Below are 19,897 nucleotides of genomic sequence, written 5' to 3' on the forward strand. Positions count from 1 at the left end.
AAGAACTGTACATGAATCATCATGATCCAGAAATCCACTGGGGAAATGGTTCTCACTTTTGCCAAGAGACCAGCGCAAATCAGCACAAGGGACATGGTCTCCAATTTAACTTCCATACATTGTCCACTCAAACAGATTCAGAGACACAAATCTGGAATTAACAGTGTAATATTTCTGTATTCTTATGACTATGATAGAAAACTCGAGTGGGAAGAAAACACAACGGGAAACAGTGCTCTCCAGCTGCTGCACTCTTGCCTTCATCCAACAGAGTCAAGTTCTAAATCCCTCTGAGAAATGTTTCATGTCAAGTTGCATTTCTTATTCCTCAGTTAGTAAAAATAACTTTGCTGACATCGGTGTCCAACTTAAAAGCAAATAAAATAAATTCCACTCTTGAAAAATAATATGAAAGCGCCCCTTCGGACAACAATATGCGGTTATTCAAAAACACTTCTGAAGTGTTTATTAGCTCTGCAAAACTTTAATGAAGATTAAAAATGCTTCATATATATAGCCTTTTGTGATTTTTTATTTCTTTATTTTAATCATATTTCCTTATCACAATTTCAAAATCCAAGATGCCAAAATTTTTGCAGCACAGAACTTCTGTGTTACATTCTGTAAACTGAGATTATACTGAGCGGTCAAGCTTGATACTCTTCCGACTCAAAGACATCCTCTTTGAGATCGGGTACTATTGTAACATTTGATACCATAGACAGGGTGTTTAAAAAAAGATGGACCCAATTTCAGTATATTTCATGATGGCAACATGTTACAATTACACAAAAATTCACAAACATTTTAATGACATTAAGTTTTAGTAGCCTTTTAATAAATGCTCTATGTTCTCTCCACCTGCTGTACAGACAAAATTGTGACAACAGTCTCTCACATTGGGTCTATCTTTCTAAAACACTCTGTATTTCAGTGCTTCCCTCAAATGAAAAAAAAAAAAAAAAAAGATCATGCTTGAAAGAAATGCAAAACTGTTAAATACAAAATTATATGCACTCTGGAGTTTGAAATAAAAACAATTTTGCAATAGTATGTAACCAGAACAGGCAAAGACGGGACAATATCACGTACTTTGAGTTGAAATACTTGCACTGAAGAAAGATCAGTACATCATGTTCAAATAAATCTACAATCTTATGAGGAAATCTTTAACTCTGAACACATTAATTTTCAAGACAATGTTTTATCTGACCTGTGCCAGTCTGCTGAAGATAGAAAAATGAGAAGGCAGAACATTGATAAAATCAAGCAACTCTGACTTAATGTCAGTAAAGGTAGAAGGTGTGGAATGAATAAAAAAAAGCTCCTAGAAGTAACATTCTTTCCTGAGTTAGTATTAAATAGTACACAGTAATTAAATTCAAAGTGCTACCATCACTGTGAGACATTTTCAGTACAACATCCTGTGAAAAGACTCTCTATTTTTTACCAAGATCTAATAAGTAATTTTAATAAAATTCCCCAGGTAATTGCACTAATTGGTACTTTTCAGCATTGCTACAACCACAGCAAGAACAGCTTTATTAAAGCTGCTACCAAAGAAACAACAAGAATACTCATAAACATGCAGGAGATACCAACATATCTCAGGGAAGTCTGAACAAAACGTTCACTTGGTTCAAATCTAGACTTAAACCCACTGTTAACCTAAGAATGTCTCTGCCATATTTGTATTTTACTACATCAGTTACCACTGGAACAAGAAGCCAGTTTAGATATGCAGAGGAGCTGAATTTATTCAACTATTACCTATTGCCTTCAATTAGCATTAGAGTTTGAAATTTATTTTGCCTGGAAGTAACTAAAACTATCAACACATTAGTGGTTCTGTATGCTTGATTCTGGGACATTCAACTTCAGAACCTCATTTTGAGAGGCTCAATATGCACCTCAAAGCCAAAGGCCACTATTAGCTTGTAGGATTTGAGTATCATCTACTAAAGCCTAACAGCTAATTTACTGTTAACTAGATATCAATTTGGGCATGAGATTTGAGGAACTGTAATGGTTTATTTTATATGTAAGAAACAGCAGAGCTTTTCAAAGGCTCTATAATGAATATCATAAGAAGTTCTTTGTCCCAAATAAATGAATTAATTTGAATGAAACTAATGTTTCATTTTCTATTGCAAGCCACCTTTACTAGAATGGAGATCAATTTAAAGCTTATGTTCAGTTTTCTTATCATGCATCTCAACTTATCATTTGATTTTCATTAACTTTCTTGTTTTGTCTGATGAAACTTAAACCTTCACTTTTATTGAAGGAATAACGTGATCTTCTGTGAAATCAGAAAGACTGTCTGGAGCAGCTTTTCTCTTAAAGCTCATTATAGAAGCATTTACCTCAGTGGGTCCATAAAACATGTTTTGAACTTGAAGCAAGCAGGAGCAAAGTATGGGTTTTAAAGCGTATGGCAGTAGGAGGGCAAATCTTGTTTTTCCAGATAACTTTGTTAGCTATTAATTTATACTTTTATTATACTACAGAAAACAAACAAACAAAAAACCCCAAACCAAAACAAAACCACCACACCCTCAAAACTAATTGAAGAATTACCGTTTACTATTTAAACTTTCTCAGGTGATGGCTTGGAATGACACCGGTAGGTCTTTACCAGGCTGATGAAGGACAGGAGACATAGGAATATTACATGCCTTTATTCAGCTTTCCCCAAGCAGGGACCAAAGCGGCAGCAAGCTGACCACCTTTCCCTGTGGAAGGAGGAAATAAAGGACCGTGTATAAGTTCAGTAGGCAAGATCAATCGGGCAACGGCGTTTAGCTCCAATGAAGAGGTGAGAAACCAAAGGCTTAGCAGTTTTTGAGCATTTGTGTGTTTTCTTTTTAAACAAAGCTAGAAAAGGAGAATCGATATTAAGGCACAGCTCCGTCGAGACACCCCTCACGGCTACGACAAGCGGAGATCAAGACTCCCGCAGGGGCGCCGGCTTGTGCCCTGCAGATCCCCCGCGCCTCGCAACATGTGCTTCAGCGCACACACGGCAGCGTGCTGGGCTGCCGGCACACACGAGAGGAGCCGCGAAGCCCGAGGCAACAGGGCGAGCACCTCCGCCGCTCCTGCGGGCGGGCGCGGCGGTACCTCCCGCGGCCTCGCCGCCGCACCCGGACTGATTGGCGGAGGGCGGCCCCGGTCCCACCCGCCAGAGGCGGGCACAGGGGACCTGCCCCGCCGGGAACTCCGCGTTGTCCTGGGAGCCGGGGCAGTGCATGGGGCGGGAGGGTGCTGGGGGAGCAGGACGGCAGCTCTCCGCGCCAGCGAGGGGGAAGGGCTGAGGGGAGCCTTTCCTCATCTGGCCGAGGGGCCCGGCGGCAGCACCTCCGCGGGGGTCGACGGCAGCGCTGGTGCATGCGGCCGGCGGGCGGTGGGGTGCCGGGGCGGCAGCGCGACGGAGCGGAGTGGGGGCAGAGGAAAGTGATGAGAAGTTGAGGGAGGACGGAGCGAGGGTGCCCTCTCCTCTCTCGGCCCGCACCGCAGGAGCAGCCCAGCCCCCAGCAGGTGCAGCAGAGCCTGGGCGGAGGGGACAGGCGGGCCCGGCGCCGCAGCGGAGGGGCTCCGGCGGGAGCAAGGGCCTCAGGCCGGGCCGGACGGAGCCGCGCAGCCCCCGCGCCCGCTCAGCTGAAGGAAAAGAGCGGCAAGCGGAGCCCCGAACAGCGGTTCGCTCCAGGCTTCGGCTCGTTACCAGAGGCAGCGACGCAGAGAAACGGCCCTGAAGGGAGAGCGGTGAGGGAGCTCGGTAATACCCCCGGGGGCGGCGGGAGGGGGTCGGGGGACAGGGTGAGGCGGTCCCGGCTCCGGCGCCCCCCTTCCGAGAGGCGGGGCGGCCCGAGGGTCCCTGCCCGGGCACCCGGTCGCTGCCCGGGCACTGGCGGTGGAGTGGTGAGCGAAGAGGAGGGAGACTGTCGTTTCACCTTGCTCCTTTTTTCAGCCCCCCCTTCTGCCCCTGGTTGCTTTCCTTCCTCCTTCCCTTAACGCGAGAGGAAGCCTCGGGCGCCTTGCATCACCCCCGGCGGAGGGGCTGGGGGGTGCGGTGGGGGTGAGGGAGCCGCAGGCTGCCTAGAAAGAAGCCGCAGGGCACCGGGAGGCCGTGGCGATGCGGTGTCCCTGAGCAAGGGGAGCGGCGCGGAGGGGACGGTGTGACCCGGGAGTTGGGGAGGGCGGGGAGCGCCGTGCCCTTGTAGAGGTGCTGAGGGGCGTCATTTCTGGGCGAAAGAGGACACTCCCCCCACCCTCAGCCGGAGGTGAGCTCGGGCTGCTGCCATAGGGAGAGGAGGGTTTTGGAGGGGAGCGCGGCAGGAGCCCCAGCGTCCCCAGGAGCGGGTTTCTGCGCGTCGGGCACGGCACCTGTGTGGCACGGCCTCTCGGGGCGGGCGGTCTGTCCCGCCCCGCTGCCGCAGCGGTGAGTGCGGGCAGAGGCGCAGGGGGGTGCCGGGGCGCCCCACGCCCGCTACGGAGGCCCAGACAGGTGCCCATGCTGCGCCTTGAAGAAGTTGAGCCCCCTGAGCCCGTGTGAGGCGGAGGACGGGGCTGTGGCCGCCGAGGCGAACACTTACTCGTGTTCGGAGCAGCTCGGGGGATGAAGCGAGCGGTGACAGTGCGTGCCGGGAGGGGGCTGCCCGGGGCCTGCGCCGCGACCGTTGGCAGCGACCGTTGGCGCGGCCGGCGCGCGTTACCTGGCGCTCCGCAGCCGGGGCGCTGGGGCCGGCGCTGCCGCAGGCCCGGGCGGGAGCGGGGGGGGCGGTTACTGTCAGGCACCCACTTTGCCTTAGTCCAGCCTTGCGTTTCGCTTTGACCCTCTATACTAACTAATCAGAGCCGTTACTCGGCCCTTGGTATTGCCATGAGGGGCTGTCACTGCCACAGCCATCCTGAAGTTACATAAATCGGGCAGCTACATTTGCTTGTGGATGGCAAATAATTATTTCATTACTTGTCTGCAAACTTGTAACGTGAGGGACCTATATGTGAGTATTTGGCCTGGGACGTGCCTCGAGTGTGCTGAACGTTAACCGAGTTTCAATCAGAACCGTCTTGCCTTTGAAGAAAGAACATTGCATAATTGCTGCTCTGCCTCCCCGGTGGGTTTAAAAAGGAGAAGAAGAGTTAAGCATAAACTTTTAAGGGAATATGTCAATAAAGTTGTGGTATTTAAACAGCTATGAAATAGTATCTTGGTTTTTATTACTTTTTTTTTTTTACATACTTCATTAGTGACTGTGGAACAATAGGAAATCATTAAAAAATACGCAGAGCGTTTTGCATGCTCACTGGAGTTGCCAGGGGATGAACAGCAGTGGGTAACTTTAACAGTAGAGATCCATGAAGGTCTTCCCTCCAAACCAACACCTTCAAACTAATACTTTTGTTTTTCATGTTGTGAGTAGGTGACTTAGTTTTGGGAATAATTTATGTAATATCACTTGTTTCTAGACATTTATTCTAAGAATTGTCTTGGTTACACTTCCAATCTGAAGCTCTGTACCTCGTTCTCCAGGCAATTATCACACAAGGTCACTTACATATTTAGTTTTATAGCCTCAACATAGTATGTAATTTACCTTTACTTCACAATTCCTTGTTTTTGTTCTTTTGTTTTGGTCATTGATCCAGGCTGAACACTGGGTACTGCATTGGCTGTTTTTTCAAAACTACTAACCAGTTCCTGCTAGAGCCTCATATTATTTCAGATGGCTTTTGTGCTGTTGTGAAAATATTTTTGTTGAAATACTAGGAATTGACTAATTGGCCTGAAATGCTTGTATTTTATTCTTGACTTTTGCACAACATTTGCCATCAACAGGAGCTCCTTGTAGGAAGCCAGGAAAGAAAATGATTTACTTTGTCATGGGTGTCTGTTAAGTATATAGACTCTAAGGTGAGAATAATTTTAAAGAGTGCTTTGTAAATGCCCCTTACATTTTATATTCTTAGAGCGCTCTAAGCAATTGGGTTGTTCTGAAGTTGGATTTGGATGAAGAAACCTATGGGACTAACTGGGGCTTGTGGAGAGGGCATCTGAGACAATGCAGGGTGGTGTGACCTGTGCTCTGTAAGTGTCTTCTCCTTGCCTGGTCAAGTGGAGTGGAGGGCAGCAGACTCACCAAGGAGGTGCTAACTAAGCAGTGGGTTGGTTTTATACACTAGTGGGAACTCCATTTTAGTGAATGGCTACTAGATGTTGTAGTTCATTGACAGTCATTGCAGCTACAGATTAGGCTTGGCCTGTGATCAAAGCAGAACTCTGTCATAACTCAGATCGGTACCCTATGATAAACTCACCTCTTTTAGTTATTGTTTAGAGAAATTGAAGGTAGTCAGAACTACCACGTTAATTAAATGTTAATGCTGCATTTATCAGATCTAAAACACTTCAGAGGTCATGTTATCCAAATTGACCCTTTGGAGTGATAACTGTGTTAGTCAGTTTACCTGGAGGAATTCTACGGGATTAGTATACAAATGCTGGGGGTGCTGTGGCTCATGACAACATAGTCTGATCAGTTTGTAAAGGAAAAGTAAGAGGACCTCCACTAATTCTCTGCAATTTGTAGTTTGCTACAGATTGACTTGGTTGATTTCTAGCAATATGTTTTATTTCCAGGAATGGAAAAAACCCAACTTTATCAAAGTCTTCTCCATGTGGTAGCTGTATTACTACATGTGCCGTCATTGAGTGAGAAGGCGCTGTGGTAAGCCTTGTTATCCATAAAACAATGCCACTGAGCATAGTTTTGTGTATGGCCTTTTCTGTATCTGTTGAGAGTTGTACAGATGACGTGTTTTGCTGGAACGCTGCTCCTGCTGCTTCAAAAATGTTGTGCAAATAATTATGAATGTAGCAACAGTTGCCTATCCTGACATGATTATTTTCTAATTGATATGTCTGAGAATGAACTATGTTATTTCTGACTTTAACTGCTGAGTATTTTACTAGCAGCACCTATTTTCCTTTGTTTTCTAATTTGGGCTCTTAAAGGTGCTGCTTTCCACATCATTGTTTTAGTCAGGTTGCTTCCTTTAGAATACTACCAAGAATTCATGTCAGTTTACTCCATCTTGAATGAGTCTCTTCTGAGTTTCCTACTAGAAAATTGCACTACAGTATGAAAAGCTATTGAGATATTTGTTGTAAGATCATATTCAAGAGATGCTTACTAAATGAATTACCTTTTCTCTCCAAATCGTGACTCTTAACAGAGATGCTTTTATTGCTGTTTCAGTATTAGAGTGATATTTAAGAAAAGGATTGTGTTTGAGAAATGCTGATACTTTAGAAGTGTTTGTAATAATTCACCTTCTGTTGTTGGGATTTTTATTTTTTCAGTTTTATTTTTCAATTTTCAGCACTTTTTTTTTTTTTTTAATTTTAGAAACTATCTGGGCTGAAAACTGACGTTCTAATACAGCTCAAAGTATTTGTGAATAGACATTGTAGAGGGCTCTTTGCCATGTTCTCCAGGAAGTAAAATACACTAGAACCATTTAATAAAAGTCTCTGTCCTAAAATATGTAATGTTTTTTCCATTTCTTCCCCAGAAGAATTTACTTGGAGTAAATTTACGAGAGTTGTGCTATAAGGTTTCTTGAACCCTTTGACAAAATATTTAAAGTATTTAGGATGTATGTATCTTAAGTATTCCGTGTATGGGATACTGTTAATACTCCCTTGTAGGGAACAAGTCTTTAAGCTGGTCTGTAAATTTGTAAAGAAAACCTCTTGGAAATTGGTCACCGGTATTTTTCATTGCAAGTCCATTACATTTTTTTTTTTCATAATGTTTTATCATCTAATAGGAAAATAATTTTCAGTTACTAAAAACTCTTTTTTGCTGTTACATAATCACACCATGCTATTTTAAAATTATTTTTATTTTGCTAATTACATGAAAGATTTCATGCTACAGTTCTTGACTAGGAGCCAGTGAATTGGAGCAGTAGTGAGTTCTTTCTTTGGAAGCTTTTGAGACTTTTAGTTTTTAACACAGTTTTATGTGTGTTCTTAATTGCTAAGTATAGAAAGAGTTGATGATGTTACCTTTGGTTTAATGAAATAACATAATTGTTTAGCTGTTAGAAACAGTACACCCAAATAATTATATCTACAACTAAGGAACACTTTCAGTGTCCTTATTAAGCCTTGAACTCTTTGAAGCAGTAGATTTTAAAATATTTTTTTAGAAAATTAATAGCTACTAAATCAGTCCAAAATGTGGGTTTTTATGGGGAAGAAGGGATGGTAAATGGAAAGAATGCCACCAAACTTTGCATTTTTACAACTAACTGTACCAGTTATGATTTAAGGTGTGGAAGAGGGAGTTGAAAGACAATGTAGATGACTGTTTTCTAAATTTTACAGTTCAGAGTTGCAAAAAGTAGTGATAACCTGATTTATTTGACAATTTCTCTTACATAGCACAGTTGTCATGCACATAATTTTATTTGTATAGGGGGACAAATAAATAAATGACTTACGACTGTTTTCCTACTCAATAACTGAAGGGGAAATAAATGGGAAATCATGGGTCAGCTTCAGGTTCTGAACTGAGTTGGAAATGAGCCTTGATGCCCTGGTGAGACAATGAGCTTTTTAAAAATCAAACTAAAAAATTATGAAGGTTGTCTTTTAGTGCATTTAAGGGGAGGTAGCGTTGTGAACAAAAAAGGTAGAGGACCTTCTGAGTTCCTTAATATAAGACACTATATTCCATTAGTGAAATTGTTTTCACCCATACATCAACACTAGTTTTAAGAGAGTTGTTTTATACATTCATGAGGATTGAGAGCATAGCTCTAGCACAACCTTCAAACATTAAATTCTGAAATTCAGGGCCTCAGTTGTGAAGATATTGGTTAAAATGCAGTTAAATCTGCTGAATTTGGAAGTTGAAAGTTATCTGCCTTAAGTCATATGAGTTAGGCAGGCTCTGTAATTTAATGCCAAGAACACCAATTCATAAAATAAAGATATTTAAAAATTAGTTGTATAAACTTCCAACAAAAATACTAGCATTAAAAAAACCATGGCCAGTACTCATGTGTTGTTGCTTGCCTTTACCTTTCTTTTCAGGATATCATTGTTGTCCTCCAAATTTAATGCTTCAAATGAGAAATTTTCAAATCCAGAGAAATGTTGGGCATTTCTTAGTTTGCACTGTAACGGGATCAAAGAGGCACGTCTCTCTGAATGAAGTTTGGGTTAGGAAAAGGCATTCTGGTCAGAATACTGCTTTAAGCAGAATAATTTAAACAGCAGGTAGATGCACAGGTGGCTTTTGAGGTGAAGTGGGAAGTACATTGGAGGGGCCCAGTGCAGCTGTCAAACCCAGCAGCACAGCTGGATGTGCTTTCTGCAGCATGCAGTGTCTGGAGGGGGAAGCTGCTCTTCTCACTGCACTTGTGTCTCTCCTCTTGGCTACACTTGTTTCTGAACCAATTGCAAATGCAGATTTAGTTATTAATTTGAGTCTGGTTTTGTTTCATGGAAAATAATATTTTCCTTTGCCCCACCGTTGTTCGATTAAATGTTTTTGGCTAAGATGAAGCATGGAAAATAGACATAGGAATAGCAATGCAAATATGGGAGATGTTGTGCCCAACACATAAGCATTTCATACTGCTGGAAAATTCTTTAATGAAATATTATTTCAAGTGAGCACTTAATTTGGCTTCTCCCTTCTCCTTTCAACAGCTGTTACTGAACTGTGGTGGTAGTTTAGGGTGCTGCACCACTCTTCCAATGGAAAAGATTTTTCTAGTGTCAGTCTGAAGTTTTTAAGCTACAGTTACTGTTCCCTCCAGTAATGGCAAACTGATAGCCAAGGAGTTTGGCTATGGAGCTAAATGGGAAGACCTGCAAGGTGAATTGTCTAAGATGGAAACAACAACTCCAATCTCTGCAATTTTTTTTGAAAACTCTTGTTTTTTATGGGTTACTGCCTGGTTGCCAAGTCAGGCTTTTGTATGTGACTGGTCCTCAGGGCACCAGCTGAAGTTGTGTTTATAGCTAATGGGCCATAGGTAGTGCTGGCTGCAAATGGTATTGTAGTGTAACAGGTGCATTGTTTTTTCATAGAGGAGACCTGCCATGCTGTTGCTCCATGAAGCAGGCTGCTGGCCCTGCCAATCGTCCTGCTTCTCTACACCTTGCTGGCAAAAAAGATCTCAAATCTCTCCTGCTTTTTCTAGGGTTCTCTTCCACTAAGCCTCTTATGCCTGGGTGAGCTTGGAGGAGACTGTCACAGTAGTCTAAAATGTGTACATCAGTGTACTGTAAATACTGAGAAAGGTTTGTTGCAGAATTAGACCCTTGATTAAGCCTTGCTGGTTCTTGGAAGAATGTTATTTCCTGTACCTGGGAGATTTCAGTGGACTCAAACTAAATTTCAAGAGGTGTATGTTGGTATATATGGTGTTTGGTCCCTGAGCACAGAAGTTTCTCATAAGAGATCAAGCATAAAGTGCTTGTGGAAAGTTTTGTTTACCGGAGTTTTTCTCTACACTACTGTAAAGTGGAAAATTTAAGGTGTTTTTTAGTAACATGACTAGATAGGCAAATCTAGGGTTTGGGGCATCCTTTGGTTGTAGGGCCTGAGAGTCTGTAAATGCGAGCTGTTGGTTGATCCTACATTGTTACCGTAATTTTTAAACTGTTTACTAGTGAAGTAACTTTACAGTCCACAGCAGGGTTGTAGTTCCAGTGTTTGTCAGGCTATAGTGACAGTCTTCAAAAAGTTATAGTTTCTTTCCAGAAGTGGAGGAGGATCTTCCCATGTCCCAGAAGGTGCAGTTTCACTGGGTAAGAACACATGCATGTGCACGTGTACAATCACTTGATGTGTATCTATGCAGTTTATTGTTGATTTTGTTTTGGTTTTACACCCCAGTCATCCTCTGTGAATCATAGTCTTAGAGCTGCAAGTCATCTTTATCCTGATCCTCTGCAACCTTTGGATCTATTTATTTATTTTTTTTTCCCCCCCAATATTTTAAAAGGAACAGATTGTACTTCTCAGGTTGTTTCTGAAAATTTTACATTTATTACCAACACCCCCACAAACCCTATCTTTAGATCCTTTCCTTTCTGAAGTTATAATCTGGTTTTATTGGCAGGAAGTTTGTGTATTTAAAAATGCTTATACAGCTGCTGTAAAAACACCCCTGAGTCTTGTTTTAACCCTTCCTGGAGTGTAGTCAGCACCTTTCCAGAAGGTTCCTCAGTTGATTTCTGTCCTTTCTCATTCTGATAAGTTATGTGGTCTTGCTCTTAAAAATCAGAGTCTGGGGATTAAATTATGTAGAGAGAAAAGCCTGTATAAGATACCATTATCTGCATTCTAACTACTGAATCATAGTAGGAAGTAGTTCAAAGCAGACACTATGAAAAGACAGATCTGAAAGCATTTGCTTTAACTTGTAGTTATAAAACCCACCTGTAAATTTCAAAACAGAACCTAATGATGAACAGACTGAACAAGCTGAACATCAATGGAATGTATTGCTGCATAGTCTTGAGCAATTCAGTTACTTTAATTAAGCTGAATAAGAGCAAAACATTATTAAATCGTGTATTTTAACTTTGAATAAAGTTGTATTTCCCATTGAAGAAAGGACCTGCTATACTTTCTCTCCTGATTCTGTTTGTGTGACTTATTAAAATGTAATTTGCTATAAGATGAAGTCAGAATCTGAACAAAGAAATTCATTCAAGGCTTTTGGGTGTCATGTAATGGCGTGACCAGGGAGAGCTTGTACCAAGCTGAAGCTAGCTGTAGTGGAAAATGAAGCATCCTCCCAAACAATTATTACGGTTAAAATAAAATCCCAGTAAAACTAACGTTTCAGATCCTGAGGCTCGCTTATGAGGCAAAATTCATGCCCACGTGGTGGTAGCCTATAACTATAGGCTGTGTTTTTCACACCAACAAATTAAACTTACTACGATGTTGTGCCTTGCAGGTTCTTCCAACCTGTTCTTCAGAGGGTCATTTTATCAAAAGAGAATCTGTCACTGATGAACGTGTTTAAAATCAGGCAGAGTCAGGTTTTTTCTTTTTTACTTTTTCTCTCTTAGTACTTTGTTCAGCTGGTATTTCAACCTGTCTTTTGATGCCAGTGTGAAAGGGAATGCTTCCTAGGCAGCTCTGACCCCTCCGGAGTAGCCTCTTTCTCTATATTTGCTGCTGTGACACTCATGCCCCCTGCTCTCTCCACATAAAAGATTTTCTTCGTTTTCTTCCTGCACTTACTCCTGTAGCTCTTGATTGTGCAGCGTGAAGCAGATTGTGCTGAGTTATTCTGTTACTGAATTCTTTTGGGCAGCGCAGTGTTGCGCAGCAGGAGCAGGGCCAGCAGTCTGTGAGCCAGTAAATAACATCTTAAGCAGCACTGGTGTCTCTAGGAAATGTGGAGTAACCTGTTGACTTCTCTGTGTTAATACCCTTCCCCCTCACCCTCAATGTCACAACATTATTTCTGGTTGCTTGCTTTGTGGTGCAAAACAGCTGGAGAAGGTTGAGAAATGCTTCTCTTGCATCTCAGTACATGGAGGAAAGGTCTCCAGAAGTTGAAGGGACAATGTCAAGAGACTTGTATGTCGGTGCCAAAATATTGTGTCTTCCTTGAATTCACTGTACCTGTGAGGAAGATGTGTAATTTGCCAGAAAACATTGTCACATTGTTTTGGATGAACTAGACAAATCCCTTCACAAGGACTTTACGTGTCTCGCTTTCAAATGGCTTTTTCACTGTATGTAGTCAGCATTTATCTTTCCAAGGTGCTGGGGGTGGAGTCACCGTGGGCAGCAAGGGGAAGACCTGCATAATAGGGAGAGCCAATGCGGAGAAATCTGAGTTGCTTGCACGCTGACTCAGGTTGCACTCCGTTGAAGGTGCATAGGTTTTGGAGCAGGCTTTTTGTTTCTCGGGTTTCTGCGCTATGCTTCCTTTGTCTTGAGGCCCAGGACGGCACATCAGCTCTGTTGCAACACCACGTGTGTGATCAGCTTTGCTCTGGCACAGGGCCTGGAGCTATTACCACAGTAGGACCCGAACTATCCCACTGGTGTGTTTCTGCGCCACTTTCCCCACTGCTCCCAATCTGGGGACACAGCACAGCTGCTGGGGTGTTGGGGCTGGTGGCCTGTTCTAGGCTTGCTGTGCTATTTTGGACCTAGGCCAGCAACAGAAAGGTTTTTGTTCATGCAGCACTTCTAGGCCTGGCTAAGCCTTACCAAAGAATTTGCAGTAGCACTCAATTTTACCAAAATATTGACTGGCAGCCTAGTATTTGGAAATGCCAATCCCTGATATGTAAGGTGAAAGATGTATAGATTATAAGGACTTTAAAATACCCCATTTGACGTGCACAGGGGCACAAAAGAGAACTTGAATCTTCTTGCTTTTTTAACTTTTGCTTGGGTTAATATATATCCTTGAGGTATTTTGAATTGTTTTAACTAGCTTATGTGGTAGGTCTGCAAACACCAGCATTTCATAGGGTGCAAAATCTTTATGAAACTGACTTTAATGCAGTTAATTAAACTGAGTCTTGAAAATGGGTGCTAGTACACTAAGGGCATTCAATAAAGTATATCTTTTCAACTGAATACTGTTTGCTCAGTTCTAGCGCACAGAGTGTTAAGAGATGCAAGTTGTGTGAATGGAAATGTGCGTTTGCCCTGTTGTAACATACTTCGTGTTATGAAAATATTGAATTAGGCTTTAATCTTTTATCCTCAGGTAAATTTCTTCTTGACTGATGCTGTCAATACTGCAGTATTATCATCCCAAAATATGCTGGCGTTGCTGTGGTTTACAAGTGACTTCGTTTAAAAGCTTGAATGTATTACTGTTAATATCTTTACAAATATTGTATAAATTTAGAATATGTTCCCAGAATAATAAAGATAATATTTGTAAATCCATAACCTTTTTAGATATAATCAATCTTTTCAGAAGTTTAGGATTGTTTTCCATAACCATGAAGACTCACTTAAAGCCATTATTTTGGGAAGCCAGTGGCAAAGTGCTAGCTAGATTGGTCACTTGCTATAAATTCATGTTAATAGGACATTATGCCTTGCATAACAACTCTATTCCCATGTAATTTTTTAGAACAGATTTGCTAGCACGTCTATTGAAAAAATATTTTTGTGTACTAGCTGTAAAACGTGTTATGAAAGATAAGTGCATCTTCTACCTCGCTACCTTTTGTGTGACGATTTTTATAATCACTTTCCCACAAGTCTGGAGTACAAAAGCTTAGGTAAAATCCTTCAGTTTTTGATAAAACCTGTTACACAAATAAGTTTTTACTAAAAAGGGTTTCATAAATTGCATATGCTTTTGACTCTCTCTTAATAACTCATTAGCTGTTTGCATAACTGACACAGTACGTCTCTGACAGATGGTGACAGTGACATTGTAGCGCCTATAAATCTCCCTCTCACTTTGTGTAGGTGGCATTCGTGTGCTCATTGAAATGCCTCAGTCATTGGATAGAAGAGTTGAAGAAACTGTATGAAGTTAATGCAAAAGCCACCTCTTCTTTATGCACACGTGATTTCTTACTAATAATTTCCACTAATTTCTTAATTTACTTGGTTGAAACAAGAGCCTGTAGTTACAAGCTGAATCTTAGAACTTATCTAAAACCTTGCAACACAAAATAACTATTGTTGAAATCAATAACAAGATGTGTGGTAGGAAAAACTTAAGAAGATAAATCTGAAGGTTTTGCAATACCTGTTATGAGAGCCTCTTTGTGGATGATATTATGGCTTGCTGCTCCGAGGCTCTGTGTATTGATTGACTCATTTCTGATGCTTTTGTCTGTTTTACAGCACGTGGGTTGCTAAGTAGCAGCTACTTCCTAATCTTAAACTGCAATTTGCTCCCTGAAGTCAGTTTATGGGCCTAATTTACTTTAATGTTCCTAAAGGATTATGGAGGAGTATTTCCTATTACCTACAGAACATGTACGGTACAGCACGCAGTATTATATACTAAGAACACATTTTACAATTGCTAGATTAAAGGGTTTAGGTGTCAAGTTGTACTTTAAGCTTGAAGAATGTGGTCTTCCTTATTCTTGTCTGTTATGCCACTAATTAAAGTCTTCCTGTGTCTATGACAATTTGACCTGAGATATGTTGTTATATGTGATTTGGTTAGTGCATTTCTTCACATTGGTAGCATTTCCTTACTCTGGTGCTTGGCAAAAAATATTAACGTGGACTGGTATTAAATCTTAAAGAAAGTGTTTTGACGAGGACTTGAAAAAGTATTTGTATTGTTTCAAGAGATGTCTAGAAGACATCACAGCTGTAAAGTATGACCTCTTCTCTGTTCACTCTTCCCCAGTTTTGCATAAATTCACTGAATTCATGCTTGCGTGTGGGTATATTTTTCTTTTGTCTTCAATATCAGCTGCTTGCATGTGGCTGGTCCAGCTAAAATTTGGGTTGAGTGCATGTATTTTTATCATGGAATCATCCTGTAAGCATTGTTAGAGAACCTTTTATTTGTCTTGGAATATTTTCTTCCTCTTTCAGCTTTATGCTTAACTGTAAGTGCTTTTTGTTAGTCATTCTTTGCTATCTTAGGCTTGATAAAATGCTTTCGTTACAGGTCCTTTGGTCATGCAACTAGCATTGTAGGGCTTGGTTCTGTATTTGCTTAACTGAAATGTTTACAAGCCTGTGAAGGTTGGATACCATGTTTTATCTGTAAAACTATGTTTAATAACAGTAAAGCAAACAGATTTGCACATAAAATAAGGTAATGCCAATGGGATTTTGAGTAGGCAGGGAAGGACTGGGACTTCAATAAATCAAGTAACACACCAGGTAACAATCTGCTTTTTAAACTGTCTCATGCTCCACTGTGTAAAATAGATCTGTGCTCATCTCTTTATCCTCTTTAATGGTTCTGTTTTATTAAGAGCAGCAGTAAACCAAAGTCAGGATCTGCTCCAGTTGTTTTTTGAAGGAGTTCATAGCTCTGTCAGTAACCAGTTGTATTTCACTCATCACCTAGCTCAGGATTTTACTTAACATCCTTTTGACTGTGCCCTTTTTACAGCTACAACACATACTGTCTTCAAAGAAGTAAACACAGAATGTGTTTATCTGTGGTGGATGCGGTGGTTGAGCAGGGTAGAGTGGGGCTGGCTGCAGATGTGACACTGCACAGATGCAAATCTAGTTAGTAAGCCTGCTCCTTTTAATGTGTATTCACACCTGGTAAATTGTAATGAGCAGCCTGAGACCTTGGGGTGAGGTGGGAGTGATGAGCAGCTGGAAAGATTGCTCCTTTGCCGCCATTGCAGGGATGCTGTTTAGTATGAAGGGCACCTTTCTGCGCATAGCTCCTGGTCTTCTGACTCCCAGGCAAACTCAACAAACTTTAGCAAATCTGAAGAAAAGCCGAAAGGAAGGGAGCACCTTGAAAAACGTACTTGCATCACTCAACACAGTCTCTGTAAAACTTAATTTCCTTCTTTAGAGGTCAGGAGCGTTACGTATTGCTAGTAAATAAAAAGGACTCTTTTTATATCATTACAGTATGTGCAAATGTGTAAGAACAATTTACTTTTTTGAGTAGTGATAAATATTTGTGCAGTTTTAATTCAAGTTGTGCTGCATACAGAGCTGCTTGAGAGCCTCTTTTGCTTCTAGATCTCACTGCAATGGAGAAAAACACTGAAAAAGTTGTTGCTGGCTTGAAAATGATTATTTTTGTGAGATTTCAGAAATGGTAGGTAGGCAACCAGGGGTATAAAGCATAAAACACCCCTCAAACATGCTTGTAAGTTTTAATTACAGAGTGATTAGCAGTTTATTAAGGATTGGCAGTAAATGTAACCCTTGGTATATATTCAAGTACTGTAATTGACTGTTACATAAATAATTAATTGGAATTATTTTAAAAACATTTTAAAGTTTGAAATATAACTGTGGTTCACTTGCATAATATCAATTTAGACATTAAGACTTTTTCATATAATTTATATAAATGTCAATGTCATTCAGTTGGTTTCCACATTGCCCCATTTTCAAGCGTCAGGTCTTTGAACAATGCAGGGGAAGGATCCTCTGAAAGCCACTGATTTCTGTGCACTCACACTTCTTGTACTAGATCCTGCTTGGCCTTTCTGGGTGAATGAAAAATATTTCTTTAAAAAAAAAAAAGGCAGAATTTAGAATGCTTTTGGCTGACCAAAATGCCCCTCCAGCAGCCTTCCCTGGACATGCTTGGTTTTCTGTAACACACTCTAAAACTTGTACTTTCTCTTTCATTTGAAAAGCCACATGTAGGTCATTAACTTTACGAGGAGCCTTTGGAATAGGTTTAATGTTTAACCTCATGGTGTTTCTTTAATATTTAACTTTTCTTGCTGCACTCCAGTAGGTGAACTCTTTACAGCAGCGGTTGGGTTCGCTCATATAAATCTGCTCTGCCTTTTTTTTCCCTTCCATATCTGTTTTGGCTTTTAGAGCTTTTTGGCTGAAAGTAGTAATGGCTTCGATTCAGTGATAGTTTTGTGGGGTGTTTTTTGTTTAGTTGGTTGTTTTTTTATAAAAATTTTAGAAAATTTGGATTTGTCTTTTCATTTTTGTACCATTTGTTATAAAAGGATATATACCAGCCCAGACTAAACCATCTCATTTAATGAAGGCACATCCTAAGCAGGAAGACTTCAGATAGAGGTAGAAAGTGGTTTTACACTGTGAACTTTGGAGAAACACGTCATCCTCTGTTGTTGGGCTTTCTTTCTTTATACCTGGTATTCAACAACAGGAAGCAGTTGCATTGGGTGTTGATCCTTTTTATTTATTTTGGCAGGTGATATATTCTGGGAGTTGACTGCTAAAGTATGATTGGAAGTGAGTGGGAAGAGTCCTTGTGGGCTGGTGTTGATGGGCTTCCAGCTTAGCACCACCCCTTAATTTTCCCAGCCCCTTCAAAGCCCCCTCTGCCTGGGAGCTGCCAACCACTTTTGGAGATGAGGAGGTTCAGAAATTCCTATTAAAACAGGGAAGCCTCTGCAGTTCTCCCTGTCTTGACAGAAATACCTGACATGCTAGAAGATTCATTGCTGAGGATGTTTGGAGGAGTGTCCATTGTTGGGACTGAGGCTGGAGCTGAGCTCACGTTGCACATTGCTGCCCTGCTGATGACACCAAGCACCTTCCTCTTCCTCCTCCCCAGTCTGCCAAATAGGAATTAGGCCTGTGATTATATGTTTTGTATGTCGCCCTCATTTCTGCTTAATACAAACCTTCCAAGCTCCCTACTTCTGCCTGGCCAGGGGATGAAATTATGAGGCTTCATCCTGGAGGTTCCTGCCAAAAGTTCAATATAAGGTCAACACTTCTTTTCCCAAAAAAAAAAAAAGTCACTTAATCAACATTTCTCTAATAGCATCATGTGTTGAATAGTTTTGTGGCTTGTTAGGTCCTGTGCATATATTTTCCTGTCCCTGTGGAAGATGCTTATGTTGAAGAGGGGAGTTGCATAATATATTTCTGAGAACTGCTTTCTTTTTTTAATAAGTTCTGAAGATACCACAAGTTACTGACTTCTTCGGAAGTGTGTTGTGTCATCTCTTGGTGCTGATACACCGCAAGAGGAGAAAAGCTGACGTTTTGTAAATTGCCTGTAGCTATATTTTCAGATTTTTATGTTAGATAGGTAGTGCTTTATAGTACCTTCAAAAAGAGTGAAATATCCAGTGCAAATCCCGTGTGAAACGCTGCTGTTGGGTGCGGGCGGGGATGGGAGGTGATGTGGCGATGCTGTTGTCATCCCCTGGAAGTGCAGCTCTAGTTCCCCATGGCTTTTGGTGGCGGGTATGTGACCCTATCTGTGGAGAATACACCTTGGAGCTAAGGATTGTGTTTCCCTGCCAGCGCTGTGCTCTGAGCCTGCATTGGGTCGGGAGATTAAAATACAGCCTGGTGTGGCTGCATCTGGCAACTTCATGTATTGTGACTAGCCCTTAGGCTCCCGGGACCTTTAATTTATACCGCTGATAGAAACATTAATGGTCTGAGTTTCCCAATCCTACGCCCCCATTCATGGTTTTGTAATATCGCTGTTGTAACTTAGTACCATGGGAATGCTTATAGCATGAGGAGGTGTAATCAGTAATGAGTTTTTTCTTGGATATTACATTGAGAAACTCATATTTATTTGTTAAAACCTCACCTAGTGAGTGTTATCTTCCAGTGGTGCTGATCAGTGTGGCCCCGTTGAAGACATCTGTGCATGGCCTGTTGGTACCAATACTGAATGCTGTGCCAAATCCATGTTCTTCTGCACTTGCACAACTCTCTGCTGCAGCTTGAAACCTGCAAGTTTTATGGGCAGGAGCAGAGTTGGATGGTGAGCAGACTCAGCACTGGCACATCCTTTGAACAGGAGCTCCTGGGAGGGCAGCTGAGCTCTGTGGGGTGCTGTGGTTTTCTAGAAAGGCTTAAACTAAAGTGGCAATTTAGTGCCTTAAACTCTCTGGCAGGTCAGGCATTCATGCTGGGAGGTGAGCAGTTTCTAGTACAGTAAAAATGCTTTTTCCAGTTTCATTAGAGAATGAAAAGAGTTGCTTTTAGTTCAATTTAGCTACTTCTATTTGCCAGGGAGGAGATGTTTTAGGGTGATATCCAACACCCTAATTGAGACAGTTTAAGAAACAAATTAATCTCTCTGGATGTCAGATGATGGTGCAGTATAGTGAAGATTTCGTATGCTACTGGTCATATTTGCACCAAGTAGTTTCCTCTCTCTTCTTCTAAGTGTTAATCTCTGTAAAACTGAGATTTGTGTCTGGAAACAGTGAAGCTCTGAGAACTTCCCC

General features: G+C 41.5%; 1 protein-coding gene across 1 annotated transcript in view; it reads left to right on the forward strand.

The window, feature by feature from the left end:
* Window positions 1-3,628: 3,628 nt before the first annotated feature.
* The window catches only part of UGT8 (UDP glycosyltransferase 8), a gene marked incomplete at its 3' end in the record, with an annotated part of 42,404 nt that continues 26,135 nt past the window's right edge, over window positions 3,629-19,897 (forward strand). Inside the window, exon 1 of the mRNA XM_080344355.1 lies at window positions 3,629-3,765. The remainder of the gene's footprint in view (window positions 3,766-19,897) is intronic.

The sequence above is a fragment of the Nesoenas mayeri genome (genome assembly GCF_963082525.1).
Source record: "Nesoenas mayeri genome assembly, chromosome: 4".
Taxonomy (NCBI): domain Eukaryota; kingdom Metazoa; phylum Chordata; class Aves; order Columbiformes; family Columbidae; genus Nesoenas; species Nesoenas mayeri.